This window comes from Pectinophora gossypiella, chromosome 21 (genome assembly GCF_024362695.1).
Source record: "Pectinophora gossypiella chromosome 21, ilPecGoss1.1, whole genome shotgun sequence".
NCBI lineage: Eukaryota > Metazoa > Arthropoda > Insecta > Lepidoptera > Gelechiidae > Pectinophora > Pectinophora gossypiella.
The window spans coordinates 3,764,929-3,780,390 of NC_065424.1; the positions used below are offsets into that span (position 1 = coordinate 3,764,929).

The following is a 15,462-nucleotide window of genomic DNA, read 5'->3' on the forward strand; positions in this document are numbered from 1 at the left end:
CCCACCAGCGGGCAGGTGGTGAGCAGATGGGAGATTTACCACCCCTCAGGCATTCTAGATTCTCGTCGGGAAAAAATAATGGCCAAGGTAGATGAACTTTGGAAAGGTCGCCAAGATGAGGCGAGGGCTTTTATTAGACTTGAAAAGATCACGAGGAAAATATTATAGTGCACTTACAGTAATAATGGTTGATTGGAAAGAATATTGCGTGTGAGAAAAGTACTCACTTTTAAGTTAAATAAACAAACAAATAATAAATCATCCCCCACTCTAATCACTCACCCGCTCCCCCCACATCTCTCTCTCTCTCCTCTTATCTCCTCTTTCTCTTGTATTCATTGTTTTTCGTTTATTTTTTAATTATAATTAACACATACCGCACACACATACTGTGAACCTAAAACAATGTATATTTTAATTAACATAAACATATGATCACACGTATCCTTGAAGCTGAAAGGTTAGTATAAACAAATATACATACATAAACAGCCTATATACGTCCCACTGCTGGGCACAGGCCTCCCCTTAATCAACCGGAAGGTATGGAGATATCTTACTTTTTCGGGCAATCAGGTGATTTAAGTCTGCAATGTCCTTACCAAACAAAGGACAATCTCACAAAGTGATTTCGACAATGTCTCTGTCGGAGATCGGACCCGGACCTTCAGATCGTGAGCCTAACGCTCTAACCACTAGACCACGGAGTCTATTTAAGATAATATACACCCACTTCTCGATAAGGAGCAAGCCTATCTGGATACGACATGATATCAATTAATTATCTATGATCTTAACATGCATTTAAAGTCAAGTCGAAATTAGTGTTAAGTAGATAAAATTTAAGAAAAAGTTATGCCCTTCAACAGCCTCCGTGGTCTGGTGGTTAAAGCGTTGGGCTCATGATCTGGAGGTCCGGGTTCAATTGCCGATTGGGATATTATTATATCACTTTGTGTGATCAAATTTTTTTGATTGCTTCTATGCTGTTCTGGGAGCATATAAAAAACATAGAACACGTTCAGCTGCTTCTCTTCCCGGGCATGTCGTAAAAACCGACAGAGGGATTGGGTCCTCTAACATGATGGACTAATGTTATGGGCGATAGGCTGATCCCTTATCACCATAAGGTTCATCATATCCATCTTTGGACTTCGTATCAACAGTGGCTGCAAGTTGTCTTTGATTACTTGTGGCTCTGCCCACCCCATTAGGGATTACGGGCGTGAGTTTATATATGTACTTTGTGTGATAAGTACCTATATTTCAAAGTCATAATATGACCCAGTTCCTAAGCAGTCTGTATTGATGTCTGCGCGTGCGTGAGTCATCGACGACCGCACTGTCTGGACTTGGGAGCGCAAGAAGTATGCCAAACTATGCACTGACATGAATCATACGTTCATACCTACCCGTATGGATGTGACGGAGTAATAGTGAAAATGTTTAGTAAGGTCTATACTGAACCGGCGTGCGTGTATGAAACGACTGTTGAATGTGGAGGAACCAAGAGAAGTGTGTCAAGATCGAAGCAAATGGAAGTCTCTGCTTACCCCGGGAGGAAATAGCATTTAAAAAATGACAGAAACCACACGGAAAACAATATAAAAAAGAACACTTAGATTAAAAAATATATGAGACTAAAAAAAAACAAAACAAAACCAAAATCATAAAAAATAAAAATACTTAAGTATTTAAAAATGGAATTGAAGCCCCGAGTATTTGCTGCGTCTATTGGTCGAAACCCTCGATATAAGTCGCGCCGCGCGCGGTGCGGCTGCCGCGCAGAGCCTGCTGGTATGCCAACCATCTAGACATGCATGAGTCATGCTCGTAGCTGTAGAGCGGTGGACAAAGTCATGTCCATGATTCACGCAGACACAAAGAGTGTCGCGAAATTATTAATGGAATATAAGTAGTGCTGTCTGGACGTAGTATAAACATTGCAGGCACCTATAGATAGTCGGGGGATTAAAATGGCCACATCGAAGCAATTCATCTTCTTCTCTCGTGTGGGTTGTGAGGTGGATAACAAACCCCATCAACCCTGGTGTCAGGGTTACTATTGAGCTGCCAAAGGCCCCTGACATGACTCATGTAACGACTACTTTACTCAGTTAGGAGTAACCGGGACCAACGGCTTAACGTCGAAGCACGGATCATCTTACTTTCGGACAATCAGCAGTGATCAGTGGGATCACAAAGTATTTTTTGTGATGTTTCCCCACCGGGATTCGAACCCGGGACCTCCGGATCGTGAACCTAACGCTCTACCACTGAACCAGGGAGGCCGTTAGCAGCAATTCATCTAAGAAAGCAATGTTGCTATTTGACATTTGTTTGCATTGTGCACTTACTTTTATATGATAGATGGATTGCTTCGATGTGGCCATTTTAACAAACAATTAATTAAACAAAACTAAAAAATAACAGACGTAAAATTACACTAAACCTTACTTAAAAAGCCCGTCTCGAATCGTATCTGTGTTGGTAAGAAAGCACACCATTGTGCCGATTCGGGTAACTACCAGCTTCACTTTAACTTCACTTTAACTTAATTTGACAGGACTATTCCTAGCTTTAGATATCTCTTTCTTACACTTACTGTAAGTGAAGGACGGCACTAGTTTAGGAGCTGTCAAACTAAAGTTAGGTTAAGTTTGTATGCACCATTACCTTCATTAGCAAGTAGCTTAGAAGCAGTAGAAATCTCATCTTTGGCCACCGGTAAATAAACCCTGAGCTCCACTAACCTTTGAGGTTTTTGAAAGAAGCGATTGCGAATCTGTGATCCACGTGAATCTATTAACACACAACTTTTTTCTGTGAAGTGCACTTAAGACTAAAAATATCCCCCAACGCAAATTTCGGAGCTTCAATAAGAGTCGGTCACAAAGGGCGATCGTTAATCTCTCTGGAATCTGTAGCGGCGGCGGCGCGGGCGCAAGGTGGCACGCGCCGCGCACCTGCGGAGTCAATGCACGGACACCGGCAGATTCGAGGCATAGACGCATGCGCATAGGTATTTAGACTCTGTCAGTGTTATTACTAAAATATATACTAGGTTTAAAATATATTCCGTGTCACGAAAGAAGTCCCACGGCCCCGGCGCTACTGTCGCTGATTTTGTATAGAATTATTATGACTTGTCAATTAGTTTCGTTAAAATCCGTCATATTCTTTCGTCGCGCGGATTATTATTTTAAACCTAGTATCTTTAGTCTGCGTTTACTTAAATCTTAATTAATAATCATTGTGCAATAGTTTTAGAGAAAATAGATACATAATGATGCCTTGACCACCAAATAAGAGGTTCTAAGTTCGTTTTTCGATTGTATCAAGTTAGGAACCAGTTTGGGTGTTTCTCCACCAACTTGCAGTCGCAGTGGAAGGAATGGTCCATGGGCCATAAATAACCCTAGGGTTGATTATGGCGGGACATAGTATTTATACGATTTAAGGAATTGTAAGTAATCACCATTGCTGTTAAAATTAATATTAGATTATATAACAGGTAGCATATTAGATTGTTTAATTGCCTCCGTGGTCTAGTGGTTAGAGCGTTAGGCTCACAATCTGGAGGTCCGGGTTCGATTCCCGATGGGGACATTGTCGAAATCACTTTGTGAGTCTGTCCTTTGTTTGGTAAGGACTTTTCAGGCTTGAATCACCTGATTGTCTGAAAAAGTAAGATGATTCCGTGCTTCGGAGGGCACGTTAAGCCGTTGGTCCCTGCTATTAGCCGTAAAAAAACACCTCCACCAACCCGCAGTGGAGCAGCGTGGTGAAGTATGCTCCATACTCCCTTCGGTTGATTTATGTAACAGGCAATAGCCAATAAGTTTGAAAGAGCCACTGGACTAATAATTACGACAACATACGACGACATAAATCGCATTAAAACTATTAATTACCATTGCATAACACGAAAATACAAAAAATAAGGTATAATTTCTCCAAACCCTGCTTTTGTAAACATAATTCTTATTGAAATTGTGTTTCCGGCTAGGTACCGGCCATTTTGTATGTCATTTCATGAAAATGCAAATGGCGTAAAACGTTCTTTTGGCGCCAATTGACGTGACGTTCGGAAATGAAAGCTTTTGTCGATGGTTCGGTTAATTTAAATAAATTCTCTACAGGGTTAGAAGTCGTGGGTATATTTCCAATTCTGTTTTTGGTGGGTAGCCCTTTTGAAATAAAAAAATAAGTAAATACTTAATTATATTTAATTGTAAGTACCTTCTTTTTTTTTCAAAGATGATCATCACCCCCACCCATCATTATCCCGTTTTTCACAGGGTCCGCTTACCTAACCTGAAGATTTGACAGGTCCGGTTTTTACAGAAGCGACTGCCTGTCTGAACTTCCAACCCGCGAAGGAAAAACCAGTCCAATATAGGTTAGGTCACATACCTCCGAAATGCTTTTCTTGGGAAATTGGGTTTCCTCACGATGTTTTCTTTCACCGCTGAGCACGTGATAATCATTTAAAGCTAGCATTATAATATGTAAGTAATATGCACAATAGTAGGTAGTTTCCAACTGGTCAAATCAGTTACAATACAATACAATACAAATACACTTTATTGCACCAAAATATAAAAATAAATATTAATTACAAAAAGTCTCTTAACTAAGTACATGGCAAACAAAGCAAAGTAGTTACTTTTTGTTAAACGTCAAAACAAGAAATTATGGAATTTGTATGAAAAAGCAACCTGTCGTTATAGAAAAAAGGGACAAAAAAGAACAAAGAAAACGTTTTCTGTCGTCTTTAGATCTGTCTTTATTCAATTTAGTAAGTAATCAGAATTTCATAATTTATCTTTGGACCAGGCAACTACCCAATTCTGAATGTACGTGTATATTTAGGTAAGGACTTAAAACCTTATGAAGTAAATTGGTAAGTCAATATAACTAGGTCTCTGCTTACCCCGGTGGGAAATAGTCGTGAGTTTATGTATGATTACACTACATTAATTCATAAAACTTATTGTAAATAATTTAATGTCTTTATTAAGTACAGACATCCAATTATACCTGTAGATCTTCAGAAATCCATAAGCTTCAATAAACTGCCTCTAACAGACATGTTATTAACTTATTAAAGACACTGCTCGTTCTAGCGGCACAGATGATATGACATAGACGCGCTGGCGATAAATTAGCTAGGCGAGAGAAGAGAGCATGAACATCCAGTGTCTATGGTCAGTGATAACGGGGCTCGATTGCAGGGTGGACAGGTCAGTAACGGTGGGCAATGATCTCTAATGGCCATTTGTCCGGCCAAGTAGTTAATGCCATCTGCGGCAAATCTACAATAAGTCACGTCAATAAAAAAAAATGGGTGAGGATGGTATCCCGACGTGCCGGCAGAGTAGTGGGATGATTGGTGATAACGATGACAAAATAACGAAACGTTTTTAATTCAACAGAAATATCCAGTTTATTAACAACACTTAACAAACAAATATAACGATGCTTAGATATAAGATCAAGTCCAAAATGAGAGGGCACGGCCAGAACTAAACAGTATAATATACTTATGTTGTTACTTGTTCTTATGAAGGTCGGGGATGCAATGAGTCAGTGTAAAATGAAAGGAAATGCGGAATGGAATGAGAATTTCGAAATTTAAAATGATTGACGAGCAGAAGGAAAGGCCAGTGTGTGCAGAGTTTGTACTCTGCTACAGTACTAAACCAAGAAATACCTACTTATTAAGACCCTCGATCGCTTGCGGCCATAAGGCCGCCTTTGCCCACCTTAGGATAAATTGTTTTGTAAACGTCTTGTGAATGTGTGTGCAATAAACTGTTAATATAACATAAACAGCGTATATACGTCACACTGCTGGGCAGAGGCCTCCCCTCGATCAACCGGAGGAGGTATGGAGCATAATCCACCACGCAAAAAAGCACCGCACCGCGTAAAAAATTGTTATATTATTATTACGAACGATTAAACAAGGGAATTGCAGGAAACACCAAATTCCTAACATTTTTACTTATGCAAATTGTCTTTCGAAGACAAATTAAAATACAAAAAATCAAAGGTTATAGAGATCGGAAACGATCAACCGTCAGAAGGGATTCTCGTAACTTACCAAAATACAAGTTAAATGTAAAGAAATATACTGAAATCAAATGCAATCAAAATGCATATTAAGTATTTAAACAGGGATTTTAACATCCGCCCTTGAGTTCCGTTAGTAAATTGTCTAATTAGGATCAGTTTAAAATGTGACAGTTAAGGCAATGTGATGAATATGCAACGTTGTAGGGGACAGGAAGTTTCTGAATGTCTTTTTTTTAATATCATTTAAGTACTTAAATTGTATTTTATTTTAATAGTGTATCTTTACTGAACCTGCCCGGAACTGTCAAATCTTCAGGTTAGGTAAACGGACCCTGTGAGAAACGGGATAATATATAGTGAAGAATCATCTTAGTCCGGCCAAGTAGCTAATGCCATCAGAGGCAAATCTACAATAATCCACGACAAAAAATGTTACTTACTTAAAATCATCAAGGAACTCGTAGCAATCAAAAACGTACAAGAACTAAAAAAATGATAAATAAAAAATCTTGGATTTTTATGTGCCATGGCGATGAAAGGATTTGTATTGTACGGGGGATATTTTGCTATGTAATAACTAAGAATGTTTATTGTCTAACATCTAAGTAACTCAGCTCCAGAGAACACCAGATTAAAATAATTAGTCAAAATCTAAATAGTTTATTTATTAAAATAAATTAATTTCGATTTTTGCTAGTTCTCAGTTGTCTACATTACAGAATGAGCCTCTCCAATAACCTAGTAAAAGGTTTGATATATTGTGTAAAACTACCTACACATTCGTAGTTCACACTGGCCGTCGGGATCACAGGAAGCTGTGGCCAGCCGCAAAGATCCGCAGCATCAGAAGCTTATCTGTGAAGTACAGTATTGTTCTCACGGGACAACGTAATTAAACATCATCACTAATTTAAGAGCCACGCTCTTGTCAGTGTAGCATTCTCCATTCTTGTCTATCAAAGGCCAATTCCTTCACTTCCTTATAAGACACGACGTTCGCCGTCTCTTTAATCTGTTCCATGTAAGCTCTTCTTGGTCTTCCCCTTCCTCTCTTTCCTTGTAGCTTCCCTTCTATGATGTTTTTAATAAATTCGTCGTGTCTTATTAAGTGTCGCTCAACCACTGCACCACGGAAGCCGATACTAAGATGTAAGTCCCACGTGCTCCGAACAGGGCTATCACGGACACTAAATTAACCTGTCAATTTGAAACCTGCACGCCTCTAATATCACCGTTGCACCGATCAAAACCGTAAGCTATTCACCCTTCAGTCTCCATCGCTCGCATTTCCTCCCACTCACCCTCCCGCGCCCTTTGCCGCCCTCCCGCGCCTCTCCTCGCTCTCCCCCAGCCGGAACCCTCGTCCGGAAGGTAACCGGAGATTAGTGAAGCCGTACCGACCGCTTCCACAACGCTGTGGTCAGGTATTCGGAGCCACAAATGAGATAACGCCAATCTTGTTTCGTTTGGCATTTGGATTGAGAACGAGGTTTTCTTTTTTTAAATCTTTTATTTATTTAAGGGCTTTTAACAAATTTTGTTATGCCAGCCCCATCGATCAAGACTGACTAAAACTGATAAAATGATAAAAAAATCATATTAAATTCATGCCCACATATATGCCTAAGATGTCATGCTGTTGTGAATGAAAACATAAATCAAATAATGATTCTCTGCTCGTAGGCTCTGATAAAAAGGCCGAGGTTATTTTGAGATTCTAACGATCTTTTGCTTACTTAAATATTACAGTTTTTTTGCCAGAATATACGTTGTTAAGGATCTTAAATTAATTATATACAGTAAGTATATTCAACCTGGTTTCAGGTGAGGAAATTACAAATGTATGAGGGCATGCATACTGAGCGAAGCCGGCCAAACAGTGAATGATATCCAAGGAAATCCTAAAGTTTGGTAAATGTTTGTTTTCTGATAGTGGTTGCCTGAAAGAAATTGCTGTAGAGCAAAAAGGCGGCCTATTGTGCTTATTTCGCGTGGTAAGAACCCGATATTATGTATTTTAATTATGATACACTTTCTTCTTTTTGCTTCGCCATAGTCGGGTTAAAAAGTGTTTTATTGCAGATTCGCATATCAATATCAGTGTTGTTTTTTTTAACACAGACACTGTCCCCTCTCATAGCTAGCTGGCCGTTGTAAGAGTGTATTTTCCGTCCCCTGTATCGGTCGATAATGACCCCCCTGGCAGGTGGGGGGCCAGGTGCGCTTACGTAACTCCTTGTAACTGCCTCGCCCTGGGAGGGATATACGGGCAGTGAGATAGGTTTTATCTATAGGTGACTTCCTTGGTCTCAATCCTCTTTAAGCTCTTTAAGTCGTCTGAAAGAAATACTGAATGCCTGGGAGAAGTATGTTATTGATGTTTTTCTTTCTTAATTGTTTTACATTACAACATACATACTTAAGATCATGCCTATTTCCCATTGGGGTTGCAGAGACTTCGGAATTCCGCTATAAATTAATTGTTTGTAGTTTACCTTATAAAATATTTTCAAGGAAGGTATTCATAGAAATTATTAGAAAAAAATAATAAATACGAGTATTATGTTAGGAATAATAAAAATCTCAATTTAACTGTAAAATGCTGGCTCTTATAAGGTTTTTAAATGTATGTTCCAAATTCAAATTTAAAATTGAATTACACTCGTGTTTTGTTGAACAAAAATTCGGATATGTTTTTTGATGAGAAGTATATACCTATCTTTTTTGTTATGACTTAAATTCTTGGCCGGACAAATGGGGAGCGCTGAGGGTTCTACCCGGTACAAAATTTAAGACTACAGGTTTGTGGGTGCCCAGTTGGGCGCGAACCTCGGTTCAGGTCGTCGATATTTGAAAGAATTAATCGACCCTAGGGGGTCGATAGCGATAAGCGCTGAATGAGGGAAATCGTCGACCACCCGGCGTAGTCGCTATCGAAGTCTGAAGTGTTTGGTGTCGCGAGCTGATCGGCCAGCTTTGTGGCTAGAGTAATCGGGTCGTCATGATACTACGTCCTTCGGGTGCCGATACTTTCAGTAACTTACACCTGTGAACCTGTGTTACTGCGTACGTATACAATGTGCTATCACCCAGTTTGACGTACGAAGTTCTATCGGGAGTGCAACTTAGTTGTACGCACTTTTTTACGGATAATATTGCGGTCGAAAGATGTGTCATTTACCTATTGAACTCGAGAAAAAAGTGTAGGACATCTGGCATACTGGTTAAAATACTAGGAAGTATTTGTATACTCAACTTATACAATAAGTGTACTTAACCCTTTCACGGGCAAATACCATGGGTCATTGATGGTTCATAATAGATAGTATGACACCTTGGAATCGGAACGTCATTCGACGTTCTGTCTTTGAAAGTGTTAAGCATAAGCTCCCTAATGTATCCTCAATCGGGGTAGTTAGAGGTACCTACATCCATCGCAAGATGAACTAAGTACCCAAGTGCCTTATCCAGCTTTCTGTAAAGAAATGAAAATGAAAAATCATAACTTATGTTTGACCTAGGAAACTACCCAATTGAGACCACAAATTAAATCGTACCAGGGGGGTTAAAATGGCCACATCAAAGCAATTCACCTAAGAAAGCAATATTGCTATTTGACATTTACGCATGTAAAAGCAAGTGCTCAATGCAAACAACTACTGTCAGATATCAATATTGCTTTCTTAGATATATTGCTTCAATGTGGCCATTTTAAACCCCCCCCCCCCCCCCCATGTGACTTTGGAAATTCCCGCTTACGAGATTTTCCTTATAACAATAAATCATTCTCGCATCACCTGGGGTGGGCAGAGCAATAAGTGATCAATGAGACAACACGCAGTGTTCACACAATATTATTAAGAAATACATTAAACTTTATTATTTCGACAGTCTACAAGTATAGATCTTAGAACACCGGTGGTCCATCTGATTACCATTAACGCAAAAATATCTTAGAATATTTTGTCTGTTTTGCAAATATCCAGTTAGAACTTACGTAAGTTGGCGACATATTTAGTTCTAACTGGATATTTGTAATGATATTGACTTCTGATATTCGAAGAACTAGCCAGCCACTTCTGTCACATCATCAGCGCATCCTTCATTTTTAGGGTTCCGTACCCAAAGGGTAAAAACGGGACTGTATGGCTTAGACTCCGCTATCCGTCCGTCCGTTCGTCTGTCACCAGGCTGTATCTCATGAACCGTGATAGTCAGATGGTTGACTTTTTCACAGACAATGTATTTCTGTTGCCGCTATAACAATCACTACATAGTATAAAACAAAGTCACTTTTTCTGTCCCTATATCTCTATGTACGCTTAAATCTTTAAAACTACGCAACGGATTTTGATGCGGTTTTTTTAATAGATAGAGTGATTCAAAAGGAAAGTTTATTTATATATATATAATATCCATTAAATAGTGGAGAAATACTGTTATTTTTGAGGTTTTAAATGTCGTAAATAATTTCATTTTTTCCTCAGCATTGCACCCGAGCGAAGCCGGGGCGGGTCGCTAGCAAATACTAAAAAACAAAATAAAATAAATATTTAAGGTGGCTCCCATACAACAAACGTGTTTTCGCTAATTTTTAGCTCGATATTGAATACGGTAATAGGTAGATGTTTGAAATGTTCACTTTAAAAATATCCTAACATGGTTATAATTTTCCTACATTAAGAAAATGACTATTTTCTCTCTATTCGGTTGACGGTTACCCATTAATCCAGTGGTGACTTTTATAACCTTTGAGAAGTTAGAAGGGCAGTTGCAGTGCCACCTTTAGTGTTAGGCTAGATAGAATCAGGTCGTCGACGCGGCATCTGCGCGGGCGCATCTGCGCGTCTCGCATCGTCGGCTCTAACGTCTTTTACTTGGACTAGCATATGTCGTGGGGGGAATGTATGAGGGATATATTGTGAGGAAAGTTGGTGAATGTTTGTGGTATAGCATATGGGTGGACTTGTTGTAATACAATAATAAAAACAATATACTTTGATCATAGACAGCGGCTAGTACACTAGGTATGTTCAAGTAAAGTTCTTTATCACTGCCTTATAGTAAAAGCGTTAGCACCTTTTTAGATGATCACATTCTGACGTGATTTTCTGTGAAAAATACTCAATTTCTTTCAATTAATTTCAATCCAAAGAATCTATTGCAAAGTACCTGGATTGAAACTAGTGTGTCTTTTGCGAGGTTTAGTTAACAAAAATCTAAACCGAATGTGATTACGAGGGTAGAATAGGATAGTTTCCAACTAGACAAATCAGTTACTTTTACTAAACGTCAAAACACGAAATTACCATGGGATTTGTATGAAAAAGCAACAGGTGACGTTATAGAATAACGTGAAAAAATTTCGTACGTTCATTATTAAAATTCATAAATAAGTTAAATAGAAAAAAAGAAAGTTTTTTTGACACCTTTACGTATAGAAGTCTTTATTTGGTATAATTAGAATTTCATAATTTATCTTTGACCTAGGAATCTGCTCAATTGGTACAGTCAGAGGTACAATACATCGCAAGATACTCGTAAACAAAGTACCTATGGAATAAAAATAAAAATATGATTCTCAGTTATGGAAAAATAAACCGTAGTTGGGATTCAAGGCTAAGAACATTTAAATTAATGGCTGTCTACGCAAAAACAGTTCAACGAGGATTCAAGATTTGGACTCGCTTCGTAGTCCTTGGAGGCAACCCCCGTAATTGTAATTATAGCAAGACGCGACGTATGAAGTAAGTAATCGTATAAAAGCACACATAACGACTGTTAACCCCTTACCTTCTGTTACTTATAAGATGAGACTCCACATTCCTTTACCCTCAAAAAGGTATTAGACATTAACATAGCATAATTAAAACACATAATAACGGGTTCTTGCCGCGTTTAAAGTAGAGATATGAGACTCCCGATATTACGACACTGTTGCAAGTGTCGTGATCACGGGATGACTGATCATGGCACTTGCAACAGTGTCCAAATATCGGGAGTCTCATATCTCTACTTTAAACGCGGTAAGAACCCGTTATTATATTGTGTTTTAATTATGATAACAACCGCGTAAACTTAACACAATGTATTAACATAGCATCCCGCAAGGGGTAGGCAGAGTTCTATAGTAGAGCCTATAGCCATTAAAGGAAACCGCGTGATATCAATTACGTGTGATCCAAATATGAATCCAAACTCATAAAGACGAATTCAGTAGTTTAGAGCCCTAGCCGGGATTCGAACTAGTATCACTCATTGTTCACTCGTCGACACTCATGTTTCGTCGTAGACTATCGTGTTCGGTATTATCCTGAGGGTAAAACATTGAAGGGTTAAACAAGATAAGAAACGCTACTCTCAATATCGTAGAATTGCTTCTATATTGGTCCTGGAGCGAAAAACATAGAACACGCTCACCTACTTATGTTCTCGGACATGTGGTAATACAATAAAAACACGCCCACAATCCCTAATGGTGTGGGCAAAGCCACAAGTAATCAAAAGACAACTTGCATGCGACTTTGACACGAAGTCGTGACACAATAGGCTAGTTTCCAACTAGTCAAATCAGATTATTTTTACTAAATGTCAAAACCAGAAATTACTATAGAATTGTATGAAAAAGCACACTGTCTCGTCATACAAATAATACGTGGTAAAATGTCGGACGTATTATTACGTTTTTTTTTTATTAAAATTCATAAATAAGTTAAATTGAAAAAATAAAATGTTTTTCCTTAGTTTTAGATCTGTATTTATTTAGTAATCAGAATAACATAATTTTTTTGAACCTAGTACAGACCCAATGTCTCTGTCGCTTTTTACGACATGCTCGAGAAGATAAGCAGCGAACTAGTGTTGCTCGATAATCGACTGCATATCGATTAATAATCGATTATTTTCTAAGCCCCTAAATATTTTATTTTATTTTATTTATTTCGGAAATTTACAGCGTCTTAATAGTATTACAAAAACTAAAGTTTATAAATTGGAAGGCCATTATAAACAATGTAAACAGTTTTAGCAAAGAACGGAAGATGCGCCGTATATCGATGCATCAGTATGCATAAATGAAGTAGTCTAAATATCGATATGCCTATCGATACTATGGATTAAATCGATTATATTGCAATACATAATAACATGAACAGCCTATACACGTCCCACTGCTGGGCACAGGCCTCCCCTGAATCAACCGGAGGGATCATACTCCACCACATTGCTCCACTAAAACAATAAAAAACCATATTCTTATTCCGTCGCAATCCAACACAGAAGCTCATCATTAAATTTATGATGAAAGTATTATTCCCTATGGTTGTTTATTGATTATTTACTCTACAAATATATTAAGCAATGCACTAAGGGTTTATAGTCTATAAAAGTTTTAATTACTTTAAACATCATTTTCTGCACATCCATTACGGAACGGCAATAAAGTGTAATGACTTTTTTCATTCTACGACCCTTAAATGTTATTCTATTTTGATAATCGATCGGAAGAGAACTTTCTACTTTAGTAAAAGGCAAGATCAAAGCCGTAATAGGCTCTTGAAATATAATGAAAATGTTTTTATATTAAAAGTTTAATCATTATTTTATTTGATTAAACTTTTTGTAAAAAATAAGTTTATAAACTAAAACTGAACTACGGAAAAATCGCGCTTTAAAATATTTTTTTTAATTTTTTTTTTATGTAGATTCGAAGAAGTCACTACGGAGTGACATCTTTTAGTAAGATAAAACTCCTTAAATAATGAAAAAAAAAAAATAAGATCTAATTTCTGGGCAAGTAATTCCTTCTGGAAGGAATTAGACCTTACATTACATTTTAAATCGGTCAATCACAAACATAATTATTATCCTGTAGTATACAGTTAAGTGGTATACGTAAGTGTTAAGTACAAGAAAATATTTAGAAGGAATTAGTTGCCCAGAAATTAGATCTTCTAACTTAAAAAAATACAGTATCGCGGAACTTGGCTGCATCTGACGCAAATCTAAAATCAAATCACATTAAAAAAAAACAAATTTAATGTGGTTGTGGGATGTGTTCTAGCTTGTTGCTCTACCTATCCTCGTATGTATGTATGTAATGGGAGCGTTACTTACACAAAATCAAATCAAATCAAAATCTTTATTTGTGAATACAGGTATACAAAAGGATGTTACATAAAATTATTACAATCTCTGTATTCAGCCTGTTAGTAAGCATACAAATAGTAGCGATAAGGCCGCCATTTGCCATGTACTTAGTTAAGAGTCTTTTTGAAATTATTTTTTATTTTGGTGCAATAAAGCGTATTTGTATTGTATTTGGGTGAATATCAAAATGTGCCAAGTTTAGTGGCGAACTTTCATATTATTTTTTCGTGAAAAATTTGGTTTTCGACATGAAAAAGGTAACTTGTTCCTCTAAACAACTAGAATTAGTAGTGAAATTTGGTTTTCGACATGAAGAAGGTAACTTGTTCCTCTAAACAACTAGAATTAGTAGTGATATTTATTTATTATAACAATTATAATTATGTGCATTATTATTATGTAGTTTATGTAGTCGAAAGTGTATTTATTTTTATATGCACAAATATTCCCATGCTGCACTATCCCGCTATATTACTTAATATTCAATATCTCCTATACTCAAAGGTTGCCTGGAAGAGATTGCTACTTAGCAATAAGGCCGCCTATTGTACTAATTCTATTTCTCTTTTGTTTTGTATTTTGTTTTTTCCTGTTTGTGCAATAAAGTATTTGTTATGTTATGTTATGTTATGTTAATTATCCTTTTTCATGTCGAAACCCAATTTTTCACGAAAAAATAATATGAAAGTTCGCCACCAATCTTGACATTTTGATATTCACCCATTTGTTGTATTGTAGCTTATTATTTAAGTACTTAATATTAAATTCAAACAACAACAACATTTCAAGTAACATTTATTACATGTATGTCTAAATACTGGCAATATCTTATAGAGCTACTTACAATTTTTCTATCTTAAGTCACCGCGACATCTGGCTGTTTTAAAAGGAAAAAAAAAACGGCAACGGACTCGACTCGCCTACTAACGTAATGAAAGAAGGGTGGATTGTACTACTACACGCAGCATGATAGTGTGTGACTGTATGTCCGGTCGGGAGACAAAGGAAGCGGCGTGGGAGATAGGGGCGCGTGCGCAACCACCTGTAGTTAGTGCCCGTTAACCTTCTTGATACTCGAAAGTAGATTAACACGTGAACCTTTTAGATACTTGAACGTAATGTGAAAACCTTTTCTCCACCCACCGTGGTCTAGTGGTTCGAGCATTGGGCTCACGATCTGAGGTCCGGGTTCGATTCCCGATGGGGACATTGTCGACATCACTTTGTGAGTTT

The 15,462-nt window shown here is 37.6% G+C and overlaps 1 protein-coding gene across 1 annotated transcript in view; it reads right to left on the bottom strand.

Moving 5' to 3' along the window:
* Positions 1–15,462, bottom strand: part of LOC126376630 (probable peroxisomal membrane protein PEX13) — a 325,664-nt gene that overhangs the window by 98,260 nt on the left and 211,942 nt on the right. The gene's annotated exons all lie outside the window — the stretch shown is intronic.